Below are 15,080 nucleotides of genomic sequence, written 5' to 3'. Positions count from 1 at the left end.
AGCTTCTCCTCCTGCTTCCATCAGAGCTTCTCCTCCTGCTTCCATCAGAGCTTCTCCTCCTGCTTCCATCAGAGCTTCTCCTCCTGCTTCAATCAGCGCTTCTCCTCCTGCTTCCATCAGCGCTTCTCCTCCTGCTTCCATCAGCGCTTCTCCTCCTGCTTCCATCAGCGCTTCTCCTCCTGCTTCCATCAGCGCTTCTCCTCCTGCTTCCATCAGCGCTTCTCCTCCTGCTTCCATCAGCGCTTCTCCTCCTGCTTCCATCAGCGCTTCTCCTCCTGCTTCCATCAGCGCTTCTCCTCCTGCTTCCATCAGCGCTTCTCCTCCTGCTTCCATCAGCGCTTCTCCTCCTGCTTCCATCAGCGCTTCTCCTCCTGCTTCCATCAGCGCTTCTCCTCCTGCTTCCATCAGCGCTTCTCCTCCTGCTTCCATCAGCGCTTCTCCTCCTGCTTCCATCAGCGCTTCTCCTCCTGCTTCCATCAGCGCTTCTCCTCCTGCTTCCATCAGCGCTTCTCCTCCTGCTTCCATCAGCGCTTCTCCTCCTGCTTCCATCAGCGCTTCTCCTCCTGCTTCCATCAGAGCTTCTCCTCCTGCTTCCATCAGAGCTTCTCCTCCTCCTTCCTTCAGAGCTTCTCCTCCTCCTTTCTTCAGAGCTTCTCCTCCTCCTTCCTTCAGAGCTTCTCCTCCCCCTTTCTTCAGAGCTTCTCCTCCCCCTTTCTTCAGAGCTTCTCCTCCTCCTTTCTTCAGAGCTTCTCCTCCCCCTTTCTTCAGAGCTTCTCCTCCCCCTTTCTTCAGAGCTTCTCCTCCCCCTTTCTTCAGAGCTTCTCCTCCCCCTTTCTTCAGAGCTTCTCCTCCCCCTTTCTTCAGAGCTTCTCCTCCCCCTTTCTTCAGAGCTTCTCCTCCCCCTTTCTTCAGAGCTTCTCCTCCCCCTTTCTTCAGAGCTTCTCCTCCCCCTTTCTTCAGAGCTTCTCCTCCCCCTTTCGTCAGAGCTTCTCCTCCCCCTTTCGTCAGAGCTTCTCCTCCCCCTTCCGTCAGAGCTTCTTCTGCTTCTAACTTGAGAAACTCTGACCTTTTTATACTATTGTGGAACAGCTGACCAGTTCCTCCTTCCAGCAGAACATGTCTGCATACCAAAGCATTCTAACGAGGAAGGTGCCATCACAGCTCTGAAGTGGTGATCTGACCTGTTGTTTACATTGTAATCACAGGTAACACAGCTGCAGAATTGCTCTGGAAGTCATAAATGTTGACTCTTCTGTCTGTATGCAAACTTAATTACGCCTCTTCCTAGAGATAAACCTCACCTTCTACCCAAGATAAGATATCTCAGAAGTCCATCATGTTGACTTCCCCTTTGTGTCCGAGTAGATCCAGTCTGCACACCCTGGGGGACCTCTCCTCCGCACTGCGACTGGTTGGACACAACCCTGTTTCCTGGGCTCTGTATTCAGTAGGAAGTGTAACCAATCCCACATTCAGTACTTTCCCTATAACTCTCTGGGGTCTCCAGCTCCTCACGTGGTCTGACGGAGTATACCATTGTCCTCACAGCCGCCCAGCAGCACGTATGGAGTTGTGTTATGGACTCAGGATTTAGTTCAGCCACCTAATCCTGAAGTCTGTTCTGCGCGCACAGATGCCAATAAAGTAAAGAATTTAGTATCATTCTCTTCTGGTAGGCGACAACCATCAGGACATCAGTGGTGACGTCGTCGCAGGTCCGCTAGCAGTATATACCAGTCCTGGTGTGCTGTTCTCTCTGTTATCAGCCGGTATCAGAGGATATATATATACACAGCAGTACAGTAAGCTGACATGGGGGGTTGCGCTCTCTGTTATCAGCCGGTACCATGTGACCTCTCTGTCCTCAGGCCCCGATGGACGGCACGGAGATGAGCGGAAGGATATTAGCCGTCACCTGGGAGATCATCTACCTGCTGACCGGAGAGGTGAACTTCCCTCCATTCCTCCCATCTGTCTTGTATTTGTGCCATCCCTGAGCGTCTCCCTCCATCCACAGGAGTACACAGCAGTGAAGAAGACAGCGACTCCCATCATCCATCCTCACTCCCTGATCCAGAAGCTTCTAGAACTCACCAACAAGATGACGGAGCTGCTGACAGGAGAGGTGACTGCGGGGAATGTGGGGGGACATTCTAGCGGGGGGCTCTGGCTGATGACTGGATATTGTGTTGTCAGGTTCCTATAAGGTGTCAGGATGTGGCCGTCTATTTCTCCATGGAGGAGTGGGAGTATGTAGAGGGCCGGCGGGATGTGTACGCGGCCGCCATGCTGGAGGCGGGGTCACCAGGTAAGAGGAGTGGGAGGATGTAGAGGGCCGGCGGGATGTGTACGCGGCCGCCATGCTGGAGGCGGGGTCACCAGGTAAGAGGGGTGGGAGTATGTAGAGGGCCGGCGGGATGTGTACGGGGCCGCCATGCTGGAGGCGGGGTCACCAGGTAAGAGGAGTGGGAGTATGTACAGGGATGTGTACGCGGCCGCCATGCTGGAGGCGGGGTCACCAGGTAAGAGGAGTGGGAGGATGTAGAGGGATGTGTACGCAGCCGCCATGCTGGAGGCGGGGTCACCAGGTAAGAGGAGTGGGAGTATGTAGAGGGCCGACGGGATGTGTACGGGGCCGCCATGCTGGAGGCGGGGTCACCAGGTAAGAGGAGTGGGAGTATGTAGAGGAATGTGTACGGGGCCGCCATGCTGGAGGCGGGGTCACCAGGTAAGAGGAGTGGGAGTATGTAGAGGGCCGGCGGGATGTGTACGCGGCCGCCATGCTGGAGGCGGGGTCACCAGGTAAGAGGAGTGGGGGGATGTAGAGGGATGTGTATGCGGCCGCCATGCTGGAGGCGGAGTCACCAGGTAAGGGGAGTGGGAGGATGTAGAGGGATGTGTACGCGGCCGCCATGCTGGAGGCGGGGTCACCAGGTAAGAGGAGTGGGAGTATGTAGAGGGGTGTGTACGCGGCCGCCATACTGGAGGCGGGGTCACCAGGTAAGAGGAGTGGGAGTATGTAGAGGGATGTGTACGGGGCCGCCATGCTGGAGGCGGGGTCACCAGGTAAGAGGAGTGGGAGTATATAGAGGGATGTGTACGCGGCCGCCATGCTGGAGGCGGGGTCACCAGGTAAGAGGAGTGGGAGGATGTAGAGGGATGTGTACGCGGCCGCCATGCTGGAGGCGGGGTCACCAGGTAAGAGGAGTGGGAGTATGTAGAGGAATGTGTACGGGGCCGCCATACTGGAGGCGGGGTCACCAGGTAAGAGGAGTGGGAGTATGTAGAGGGCCGGCGGGATGTGTACGCGGCCGCCATGCTGGAGGCGGGGTCACCAGGTAAGAGGAGTGGGGGGATGTAGAGGGATGTGTATGCGGCCGCCATGCTGGAGGCGGGGTCACCAGGTAAGGGGAGTGGGAGGATGTAGAGGGATGTGTACGCGGCCGCCATGCTGGAGGCGGGGTCACCAGGTAAGAGGAGTGGGAGTATGTAGAGGGGTGTGTACGCGGCCGCCATACTGGAGGCGGGGTCACCAGGTAAGAGGAGTGGGAGTATGTAGAGGGATGTGTACGCGGCCGCCATGCTGGAGGCGGGGTCACCAGGTAAGAGGAGTGGGAGTATATAGAGGGATGTGTACGCGGCCGCCATGCTGGAGGCGGGGTCACCAGGTAAGAGGAGTGGGAGGATGTAGAGGGATGTGTACGCGGCCGCCATGCTGGAGGCGGGGTCACCAGGTAAGAGGAGTGGGAGGATGTAGAGGGATGTGTACGCGGCCGTCATGCTGGAGGCGCGGTCACCAGATAAGAGGAGTGGGAGTATGTAGAGGGATGTGTACCCGGCCGCCATGCTGGAGGCGGGGTCACCAGGTAAGAGGAGTGGGAGGATGTAGAGGGATGTGTACGCGGCCGCCCTGATGGAGGCGGGGTTACTAGGTAAGAGGAGTGGGAGTATGTAGAGGGATGTGTACGCGGCTGCCATGCTGGAGGCGCGGTCACCAGATAAGAGGAGTGGGAGTATGTAGAGGTATGTGTACGCGGCCGCCATGCTGGAGAGGCTTCTGCCCGCGGGGTCACCAGGTAACAGGTGGCAGATATGAGGTCGCCTACATTTTCCCATCACTGTGTGTCTCCACAGATGGAGCCGGGAGGAGAATCCACCCAGAGAGATGTCCCCGTCCTCCGTATTCCCAAGACTGTCCAGAGGAAGATGTCTCAGAGAACCGGCAGGTAGATGGCGCTGAGCCCTGTAGTACATCTATATAGGGGGCGGAGCTCTGTGGTCATGCTCTATAGAGGGGGTGGAGCTCTGTTGTCTTGCTCTATATAAGGGGTGGAGCTCTTTGCTTCTGCTCTAAATAGGGGATGGAGCTCTCTTCCTCTGCTCTATATAGGGGATGGAGCTCTGTGGTTCTGCCCTAAATAGTGGTTGAGCTCTGTGGCCCTGTTCTATATAGCTCTCTGGTCCTGTTCTTTACAGGTGGTGGAGCTCGGTGTCCCTGCTCTGTATAGGGGTCGGAATTCTGTGTCCCTGCTATGTATATGGGGTGGAACTCTGTGGTCCTGCTCTAAATAATGGTTGAGCTCTGTGGCCCTGTTCTATATAGCTATCTGGTCCTGCTCTTTACATGTGGTGGAGCTCTGTGTCCCTGCTATGTATAGGGGGTGGAACTCTGTGGTCCCTGCTATGTATAGGGGGTGGAACTCTGTGGTCCCTGCTCTGGATAGAAGGCAAAGCTGTGTGACCCCTGCTCTGTGGCCAATGCTCTCAATATGGAGCTATGATCCTGCTCTATATGGGGTGGAGCTCTGTGCTCCTGTTCTTTGTAGGGTGTGGAGCTATGGTCCTGCTCTACATAGGGGGTGGAGCTCTGTGTCCCTTCTCTATATAGGGGGTGGAGCTCTGTGTCCCTTCTCTATATAGGGGGTGGAGTTCTCTGGTCCTGCTCTATATGGGGAGTGGAAGTTTCTGGTCCTGCTCTATATTGGGGGTGGAGCTCTTTTGCTGCTCCGTCATATTGTACTGAATTCTTCCATATGACACATCAGGGTGAAGATGATATTAAAGTGGAGGTAGAAGAAGAGAGGATGAGGGGCGATCACCCGTGGAAGAGTGAAGTGGAGGAGGACGTTCCCGCAGGTAGGTGATGATGAGCTGGGGGTTCCTTAAGGTTCAGTTGCTCCTTAGCGCTCTAGTAGCCCTTCAGGCGGTGATACATGGTGTTATGTGCCAGAGGGGCCGGGAATGTATAGAAATCCTCCCTGGCTCTTCTATGGGTCAGGTCGTGTTTTGGTATTGGTCTTGGTTTGTATAGTAGTCCCTTCTGTCCCTCATTGACCATTTCAACGCCCCGTTGACCCCGGCTTCTCTGGTACATTGTTAGAGAAGTTTTGGGTCCGCCTGTAGCTGCCAAATCAGATATGATGTGAGGATGTATCAGCCGTGTGAGAGTCCATCAGGGGGCACCAGGGAGGAAGGCTAGGATTGACCCCCCTAGAAGGTGGGATTTGGTGCTGGATTGGGGCTGCCGCCTCTACAGGAGGCATTATTAAATAAGCGTCCCGCTCTTCCAGAAGTCCTGTGGTGTGCCACTCCATAAGGAGCCGCCCTCTGTAAGTGCTTGGGCATCGCCCTGAAGGGGTGAGAGCGGGCGCTGCGCAGCGATGGCGTATTGTGTGTCCGGTATAAGGATGAGAGGGGGCTGATGTTAACCCCTTTCATCAGTGTTTTGCTTTATGCCGAAGTGTTTGAGTTGACAGGTTAACGACTTCAGTGGACGGCGCTGTGAACCCCCGAGCTGCTTCTGTCTTCGCCAATGTCGTTTGGGAAATTCTTACACAAATTTACATAAATATTTGAGGACAGTTTGTTTTTTCATTGTAACTTATTAAGTCTTCCAGATCCCCCAGACCCAATTTCAGAGTGTTTTCTGCTATGACAAACCAGAAGGCAGCTCTCTCTGCCTTTTCTTTCTAGAAGCTTCTACCAGAAATCTTGTATTTCCATGTTCTGAATCATTGGGCTTCAAGGACCCTGTCAGGTTCCTTTCCGTTATCGCTATGTTTGGCCTTTCTCAGAGATTGGGTAAAGTCTACAGATGTGTCCCTCATGTTGGTACCTGTGATGACGCAGAATCTGCGACCTTTCTGCAATGTCAATTGTGGAAGGGCCACGGATTGGATGGCATCTATTGACTTCAACGGACGTGGAGCATGGTGCAATTCTTTTCCTCCACGATCGGAAATCGCATTTTGTTTCCGCTCGTGTGCATGAAGTATCACTCTTCCGTAGCATACTATGGAAGGTGTTTGCTGTGGAATCCGGATGCGGACATGCGCATCCGGCCTTTCCTGTAGTTAAATTCCCAAAGCAAGACCAACAAAGCCGGAGGAAAGAAGAGACTAATAAGTATATTTCATCTGAAGCTAGGCCTGTGAATCCTCCAGTTCAGGTCAATTACAGAGGGAAGTGGCTGCCTCAGAAATGCCCGCATCTTCCACCAAACTTATATAGAAATCCAATAACCTGGCATCAAACAATCTTTTTTCGTGGTGCGAGATAAGTTTAATGTGAATAGGATTCCAGAGTAAAAATATTAAAGTTACAAAGTAAAGGGAAATGGAAATCAGAATGGGCCGGCACCGAGATCCTGCAGTCAGTTAGGATCCCTCTGTATCCCCTTGATGGGTCTCTATTATTTGCTGGCTCTCAGCTACAAATGGCCTCAGTGTTTGCCACAAAAAACTGCAATTCAGCATAAAATAAACTACAGAACAATATTTAACTAGTAGTAGTTAGAACATGAAGGATGTCTCATGTCTTATCCGAAAACCTTCTAGTTCGGACCATTGTATGCGTATTCATAGCATTAACATTTGATAAATAGAGCGTGCAGAATGATAATGTGGTCAAAGCTCATATGAGTTCGCTGGACTTGATCTTGGAGACATCGGGATGTCTTATACAAAGTCTTAGAAGGCCGCAATCATATAGGCAGTTTATTTAGCCAAAGCTAGGACTGGATCTGAAAGGAACATCTAAAGCTAGTAACCTAGTGTGTCAGGCTGGAGGGAGACGACGTCCATGTAGTTCAATCTGTTTTAACACCCCCCTCTTGTTGGTCCAGAGGAAGGCAAAAAAAAAAACCCCAGCAGCCATTTAGAGGAAAAAAAATCTTCCTGACTCCTAATGTCTATGTCCTGTGATATAGAAAGACATCTAGTCCCTCTTAACCCCTTCCCTCCCCATGACATAAGGGTACGTCATGGCAGGGTGGTACTTCCTGCAAAATGATGTACCCTTATGTCATAGGGATAGCGCGAGATCATAGCGGACCTCGCACTATCCCACAGCGGGAGCCGTCTGTCACTAGTAGCCGGCATCCCGCTGCAACAGCGGGGGGCATCGGAGATGCACCCCCCGCTGTTAACCCCTTCCCTGCCGTGATCTAAGTAGATCGCGGCAGGGAAAGGGTCCACAGAGGGAGCGCGCTCCCTCTGTGACTTCAGCCGCCTCTCGCGATGTTATCGCGAGAGCCCGACTGGTTGCTATGGCAACAGGACGCCAGATACCGGCGTCCTGTATTGCCATTGCCTAAGATATCTCAATAAGCGATAAGGCATAGTAGGAGAGAAGTGCCTTATCGTAGCGATCATTAGTGCTGTAGTAAGAGTCCCTCAGAGAAACACAAATGGTGAAAAAATAAGGGGAAAATAAAGTACAAAAAATAAAAATGTTAAAAAAAAAGTAAAAAAAAAACAACTTTTTTTTAATGCTTTTTCTCATATTAGCATAAAAAATCCCACATATTTGGTATCGACGCGTACAATACATTGAACACGCTTTTTATCCTGCACAGCAAAAAGCGCTTAAAAAACCGCTAAAAAACTGAGGCAAAATGCTAATTTTTAGCATTTTGCATCCCAAAAAACGCAATAAAAGTGATTAAAAAAGAACGTATGTACCCCAAAATGGTACCAATAAAAACTACGGCTCGTCTCGCAAATAATAATCCCTCAGAGAGCTCCGCCCATGGAAAATAAAAAAGTTATAGGACTTTGAATGCAGTAAGTTTAGAAAAAAATAATAATTTCCAAAAAAGGGTTTTTATTGTGGAAAAGTGGAAAAACCTAAAAAAAATATAAGAATTTTGGTCTCGTTGTAACCGTACCGACCCGCAGAAAAAAATGTAGTGTGTCATTTATGCTGCATGATTAACGCTTTAAAAAAAAAAACTAAAACACTATGGCAGAATTGATGCGTTTTCTCTCCCTACTATCATAAAAAAAATAATAAAAGTTTTACCATGTAGTCTATGTACCCAAAAATGGTACCAATAAAAACTACAGCTCGTCACACAAAAAACAAGCCCTCATACGGCCGCGGCGACGGAAAAATAAAAAAGCTATGGCTTTTGAAAAATGGAGATGAAAAAATACCAAAAATCGTTTGGTCCTCAATGCCAAAATAGGCCGTGGCATTAAGGGGTTAAACTCCTCTATGGATCTTGACATCACTATTTCCTCAGGCAGAGAGTTCCACAGTCTCACTGCTCTTACAGTAAAGAACCCCCTTCTGTTGGTGATGAAACCTGCTTTCCTCTAGACGTAGTGGATGCCCTCTTGTTCCCGCCGCAGTCCTGGGTGTAAACAGATCATGGCAGAGATCCTTGTATTGTCCCCTTATGGATTTCGTAGCAAGGGGCGTACGCTTGCCTCGGGATCGCTGGTCTCTCATACCAGAAATGGCGCACCACACAGGTAAATACGGCTCAGGAATAGCAGATATCTTTGTCTGGCTCCTGCCAGCATTTATTGCACATCACATCACACAATGTCCATAAGCACCCTAACTTGGGTGGGAGTCCAGGGCCGTCATCCCTGTTGGACTCTTTGCCTTTTTTAGGCTACCAGCCTGCAGCACCTCTCTATGCTGCGCTGGCCCTCTCTCTCTCTCCTTGGTAGGAACTGGCTTTTTATCTCGTTCCTGCTCCACCCCTTGGTTAACCCTTGCCCCTTAGCTGTCTTTTTTCCAGGGTAAATAATCCCAGTTTTGGTGCCTCTCTGGGTATTCCAGTCCCCCCCCCCCTCATTCCATGTATTAGTTTAGTTGCCCTTCTTTGAACCCCCTCCAGCACTGTAACATCTTTCCTGAGCACCGGTGACCAGAACTGTACACAGTATTCCATGTGAGGCCTGACAAGTGCCTTATATATAGGGAGGATAATGTTCTCGCCCCTATACCTCTTTTACTGTACCCCAAGACTTTATTAGCTTTTGCAGCAGCTGACTGGCATTGGTTGCTCCAGTTATGTCTACAGCCCACTAGTACCCCCAGGTCTTTTCCCTAGCAGTACCCCATTTAGTGTATATTGGTGACATCCATTTCTCCTGCCCATGTGCAGAACCTTACATTTATCAACATTGGACTTCATTTGCCATTTTTCTGCCCAAGCCCCCGGCTTATCCAGGTCCGTTTGTAGCCGCACATTATCCTCCGTTGTATTAGTTATCTTGTATAATTTTGTATCCTCTACAAATACTAATATTTTACTGTGCAGCCCCTCTATCAGGTCATTAATAAATATATTGAACAGAATGGGGTCCAATACTGAACCCTGTGGCCCCCCCACTAGCAACAGGGGCCCAATTAGAGTATGAACCATTTATTACCCCCCCCCCCCCCCTCCCCTCTGCTTTCTATCTCTGAGCCAGCTCTTTACCCAGATACACACGTTTTCACCCAATCCGAGCTCCTCATTTTATATATCAGCCTATTATGCGGCACGGTGTCAAATGCTTTAGAGAAGTCCAGATATACGAGATCAACAGACTCTCCCAGGTCCAGCCTAGAGCTTACTTCATCGTAGAAGCTGATCAGATTGGTCTGACATGATCGAACCCTCATGAATCCATGCTGGTGAGGAGTTATTCCGTTGTTCTCCTTGAGGTATTCTAGGACGGCGTTTCTCAGAAACCCCTCGAATATTTTTTCAATTATTGAAGTGAGACTTAGTAACATAGTAACATAGTATGTAAGGCCGAATGAAGACATTGTCCATCTAGTCCAGCCTGTCTATCCTACTGTGTTGATCCAGAGGAAGGCAAAAAACCCCAAGGCCAGAAGTCAATTGGCTCTTTTGGGGAAAAAATTCCTTCCCGACTCCCTAATGGCAATCAGACTGTTCCCTGGATCAACCCCTAATAGTTCCTACCTGCCTATATACCAGGATTGACACTTAAACTAAAATTTATATCCTGTAATATCCTTCTCCAGAAAGACATCAAGTCCCCTTTTAAACTTCTCTATGGATTTTGCCATCACCTTACCGGCCTGTAGTTACCAGGCTCACTTTAGACCCATTTTTGTATATTGGAACCACATTTTCAATGCACGAATCCAGCAGTGCAACTCCAGTCTCTATAGTGTCCATAAATATTATAAATAGTGGTCTAGCTATCACATCACTAAGTTTCCCAAGAACCCTTGGGTGTATTCCATCTGGGCCTGGCAATTTATCATTTTTTTTTTAAATCCTCTTTAACCGGCTCTGCACTTGCTCTTGTGTTGGGCATGCAATATTTAGCGGAAGGTTTATTTTATCCCTCCTGCATCTACTGTGACATTTCTTTTTCCTTCGTGAATACACTTGGAAATAAACTATTTAACAGATTTGCCTTCCCTCCATCATCTTCTATGATTTCTCCTGCATTATTTGTTAAAGGGCCAGTACTCAGTGCAACTCCTTTTACTGGTTATATAATTGAAAAATAGTTTCGGGTTGTTTTTGCTCTTTTTGGCGATCAGACTTTCCACCTCCTCCTAAGCAATTTTGATCTTTCCTTTGCATATTTTGTTTTTCCCTGTACGATTTTAGCGCTTCTTCGCTGCCTTCTTGTTTTAGTAATTTTAAATCCTTTCTTTTTTTTCACTTATTGCCCCCTTTCCAGTCTTGTTGAGCCACATTGGTTTCCTTCTACTTGTAGTTCTTTTATTTTGGAAAAGTATGAACTGCTCCCATGAGGTGATTAGGATCCTTTTAAACTCCTCCCATTTTTCCTCTGTACTGATACTTTTGAGGACGTTGTCCCAATTAATGTTACCGATAGTAGTTCTGAGCTGATGAAATTTTGCTTTGCTAGTCAGACTCCCACCAATCTATCAATTTTTACTTAGCTAGTGGATGGGTATAAAGTTGAACAAACATGAAATAACCAGAATACTCCCCCTTTTAAAATCTACATTTGTGTTTCTGAATCACATAAGAGGAAATAAAAAATTAAAAACAATCACAGAAAATGGCCGTTCCTTACTGGGTGAGGAGAGCATATAGATGCATCCTCCTCTCACCATGCAGGTAGCTGACTACCAAATGGAGGAGCCAATAACACCTGTGAGGGCACCGATGAGACATCCACTCACACTGCCTCCTGATAATGAGGGGGGTGGATGCTTGGTGTACACTCCCACACATAGTGGATACAGGGTGCCTGACCATTCTGATGTATGTAGTTCACCATGCAGACCAGCAACCTATTAGTGACGCCATAATGATTCGGCGGGTTGCCCTGCACTTCCAACAGTGAACCACATTGGTACTGCCACCCTGGGCTCCCCCTGGAGTCTTAATGCCACACTGCATGTGAATGATAGATAATAAATGCAAGGCATTGGTTGGATGTTGGCCAAGATACATGAGCCCACTAACCACTTCACGGTTCCTTGCGTTGTAGCGGGTCCCTACACTAATATAAATGCATCACAGAAGGGGAAATAAAAAATTAAAAACAATCAAAGAAAAATGGCCGTTACTTACTGACTGAGGAGTGCATATAGATGCATCCTCCTCTCACCATGAGGGTAGCTGACTACCAAATGGAGGAGCCAATAACACCTGTGCAGGACACCGATGAGACAACCACTCACACTGCCTCCTGATAATGAGGGGGGTGGATGCTTGGCGTACACTCCCACACATAGTGGATACAAGGTGCCAGACCATTCTGACATTTGTGTTTCTAGCCTAATACGAAGATTATAAATTTTTCTTTAAAGTTTTTAAGAAACCCACTAAATCCATTTTTAATCCTGACAGACAATCCCAGTGAGACTTCTGGGGGGAACTTCATGATCTCGGTAAATTATAAAGTAGAAGATGAAGATATGGTGCAGCGCTCTTCAGGAGAAAACCTCATTACCATCAATGTACCTCCAGGACTTCACAGTACAGATCCATCATATAATCCCCCTAACCATGAGGAACCTTCTCCTGACCAATCACAGAGTGTTACTATAAGTGCCGGTCAGAACAGGGGGAAACGTTTTCAATGCAGTAAAAGTAGAAAACCATCTACCAAATTCTCAGGTCTTTGTACAAACAAAATAATTGGCTCAGGAGAGAAGCCATATTTATGTTCACAATGTGGGAAATATTTTACAAATAAATCGGGTCTTGTGATACATGAGAGAAGTCACACAGGAGAGAAACCGTATTCATGTTCAGAATGTGGAAAAGGCTTTGGAAGTAAAGCCACCCTTATTATACATGGAAGAATTCACACAGGAGAGAAGCCATATTCATGTTCACAATGCGGCAAATGCTTTGCAAGTAAATCAAATCTTATTTCCCATAAACAACGTCACACAGAACAGAAGCCATTTCCATGTTCTGAATGTGGGAAATGTTTTAAAACTAAATCGGATCTTGTTATACATCACAGATATCACACTGGAGAGAAGCCGTATTCATGTTCTGAATGCGCAAAATGCTTTTCACAGAGATCAAGTCTTATTGTTCATGAGAGACATCATGCAGGGGAGAAGCCATATTCATGTTCAGCATGTGGGAAATTTTTTGCAAGCAAATCAAATCTTAAAACACATGAGAGAATTCACACAGGAGAGAGGCCATTTTCATGTTCAGAATGCGGGAAATGTTTTAAAACAAATTTACATCTTGTTAGACACCAGAGAATTCACACAGTTGGGAAGCCACTTTCATGTTCTGAATGTGGAAGATATTTCAGTACTAAAGCAGATCTTGTTGTACATGAGAGAAGTCACACAGGAGAGAAGCCATTTTCATGTGTGGAATGTGGGAAGTGTTTTGCAACTAATTCAAATCTTACTGCACATGAGAGAATTCACACAGGAGAGAAGCCATTTACATGTTCACAATGTGGTATATGTTTTACAGATAAAGCTTATCTTCTTATACATGAGAGAAGTCACACAGAAACGAAGCCATATTCATGTACAGAATGTGGGAAATGCTTTACACGGAAATCAAGTCTTGCTCTTCATAAGAGACGTCACACGGGAGAGAGACCATTTTTGTGTTCAGAATGTGGGAAATGTTTTTTAATAAAATCAAAACTTGTTGCACATCACAGAATTCACACTGGGGAGAAACCGTATTCTTGTTCAGAATGTGGGAAATATTTTACAAATAAATCAGAACTTGTTATACATCAGAGAACTCACACAGGAGAGAAGCCGTATTCATGTTCAGTATGTGGGAAATATTTTACCCACAGATCAGATCTTGTTGTACATCAGAGAAGTCACACAGGGGAGAAACCATATTCATGTTCAGAATGTGGGAAATGTTTTACAAATAAATCAAATCTTGTTAAACATGAGAGAATTCACACAGGAGAGAAGCCGCATTCATGTTCAGAATGTGGGAAATGCTTTAGTACTAGAACTAAACTTGGACTTCATCAGAGAAGTCACACAGGCGTGAAGCCATATTCATGCTTGAAATGTGGGAAATGTTTTATAAAGAAATCACATCTCGTTAGACATGAGAGAATTCACAGAGAGAAGTAATATTAATGTTCAGAATGTAGGAAAAGTGTTGTAAGGAATTCAGATTTTGAAGTTAATCAGTAAATTCACATAGAGGAAACTAGATTTTTATTTTAGAAAAGTGGAAAATTATTTAAAAAAATGTAAAACATGTTTTCTAACTGATCAATTAGTCACAGCCATTGACCAGCCAATAAGAACATTTATTGTTTTGGTGGATACAGCCAAATGCCCAAATTCTATGTACGTGTGGTGAACTGTGAGCGGAATCCATGATGGAAAAGTATTGTGGATTGAAAGAAGAGAAAGAGAAGATCCTGATTTACTTCCAGAGCAGCGACCCTGAATTGTCCCCATGGATGTTCTTATTACTGTTATCATAAATCCACCCAGACTGCAGGGGACCCCAGAGGGACGATGAATGAGGACTGACAGCTAATTGACCCTTTTATAACATGTGGACATATTGGTATTTGACCTTCAGGTGTACAGGATGTACAGATACAATTGATGGAACTGATCAAAAGCAATAATTTGCAGTCTTTTGTAAATAAATAATCCCAGATCTGTCCTTTGCTTCTGCGTCTTGAATACCTGGCTGGCTTCACTAGACACTTATTGTAAGGCCTCGTTCTCACTTGTGTGCTCGCATCAGTCCACCACACGGTGGCGCCAGCACTGGTTCAGTGTCTCAGGTGTGTCACTACCCTGGACTTCTGAGGTCCGTACATTCTGGTGGTGCTCGGCAAACCGATCATAATGGAGATTACCTCATCCAGAAGAAGAATTTGTGGTTATTAAAATTTAACAGTTACTTTGTTACATTGATTAGTGGGAACAGAGACAAATCGTTGCAACAGATCGGAGCTGTTCTGTGTTAGTCCTGGCGTTCTCTGAGCTCACATATGAGCAGCGTGCTCCGACATCTGTGGCATACAAGCCTAATCAATGTTGCCATAACAACACATACACAAAATTGGCACAACATACAAAAATTATTACAGCTAGTTCAGAGTCCTCTTGAATGGAGAAAAAAAGTGCTGTTGTGAAGAATAAAAGGAGAGTGCTGGTTGTGGGGGATTCCCTACTGCGAAGAACAGAGGCTGCTGTCTGCAGACCTGACACCTCATGAGAGGTGTGCTGGCTTCTAGGTGCACAAATCAAAGATGTGTCTGATAGGCTGTCTAGACTCTTCAGTCCAACAGAACACCACCCATTCCTACTAATACATGTAGGGGCAAATGACACTGCAAAAAAGGACCTCACAACGATCT

The 15,080-nt window shown here is 47.3% G+C and overlaps 1 pseudogene; it reads left to right on the top strand.

Moving 5' to 3' along the window:
- LOC136617211 (zinc finger protein 665-like) overlaps positions 1 to 14,377 on the top strand; it is a 515,737-nt pseudogene extending 501,360 nt beyond the window's left edge.
- Positions 14,378 to 15,080: the final 703 nt, after the last annotated feature.

Source organism: Eleutherodactylus coqui, chromosome 1, assembly GCF_035609145.1.
Source record: "Eleutherodactylus coqui strain aEleCoq1 chromosome 1, aEleCoq1.hap1, whole genome shotgun sequence".
NCBI lineage: Eukaryota > Metazoa > Chordata > Amphibia > Anura > Eleutherodactylidae > Eleutherodactylus > Eleutherodactylus coqui.
Note: the sequence above shows the minus strand (reverse complement) of the source record. Positions and strands in the feature narration are given on the sequence as shown.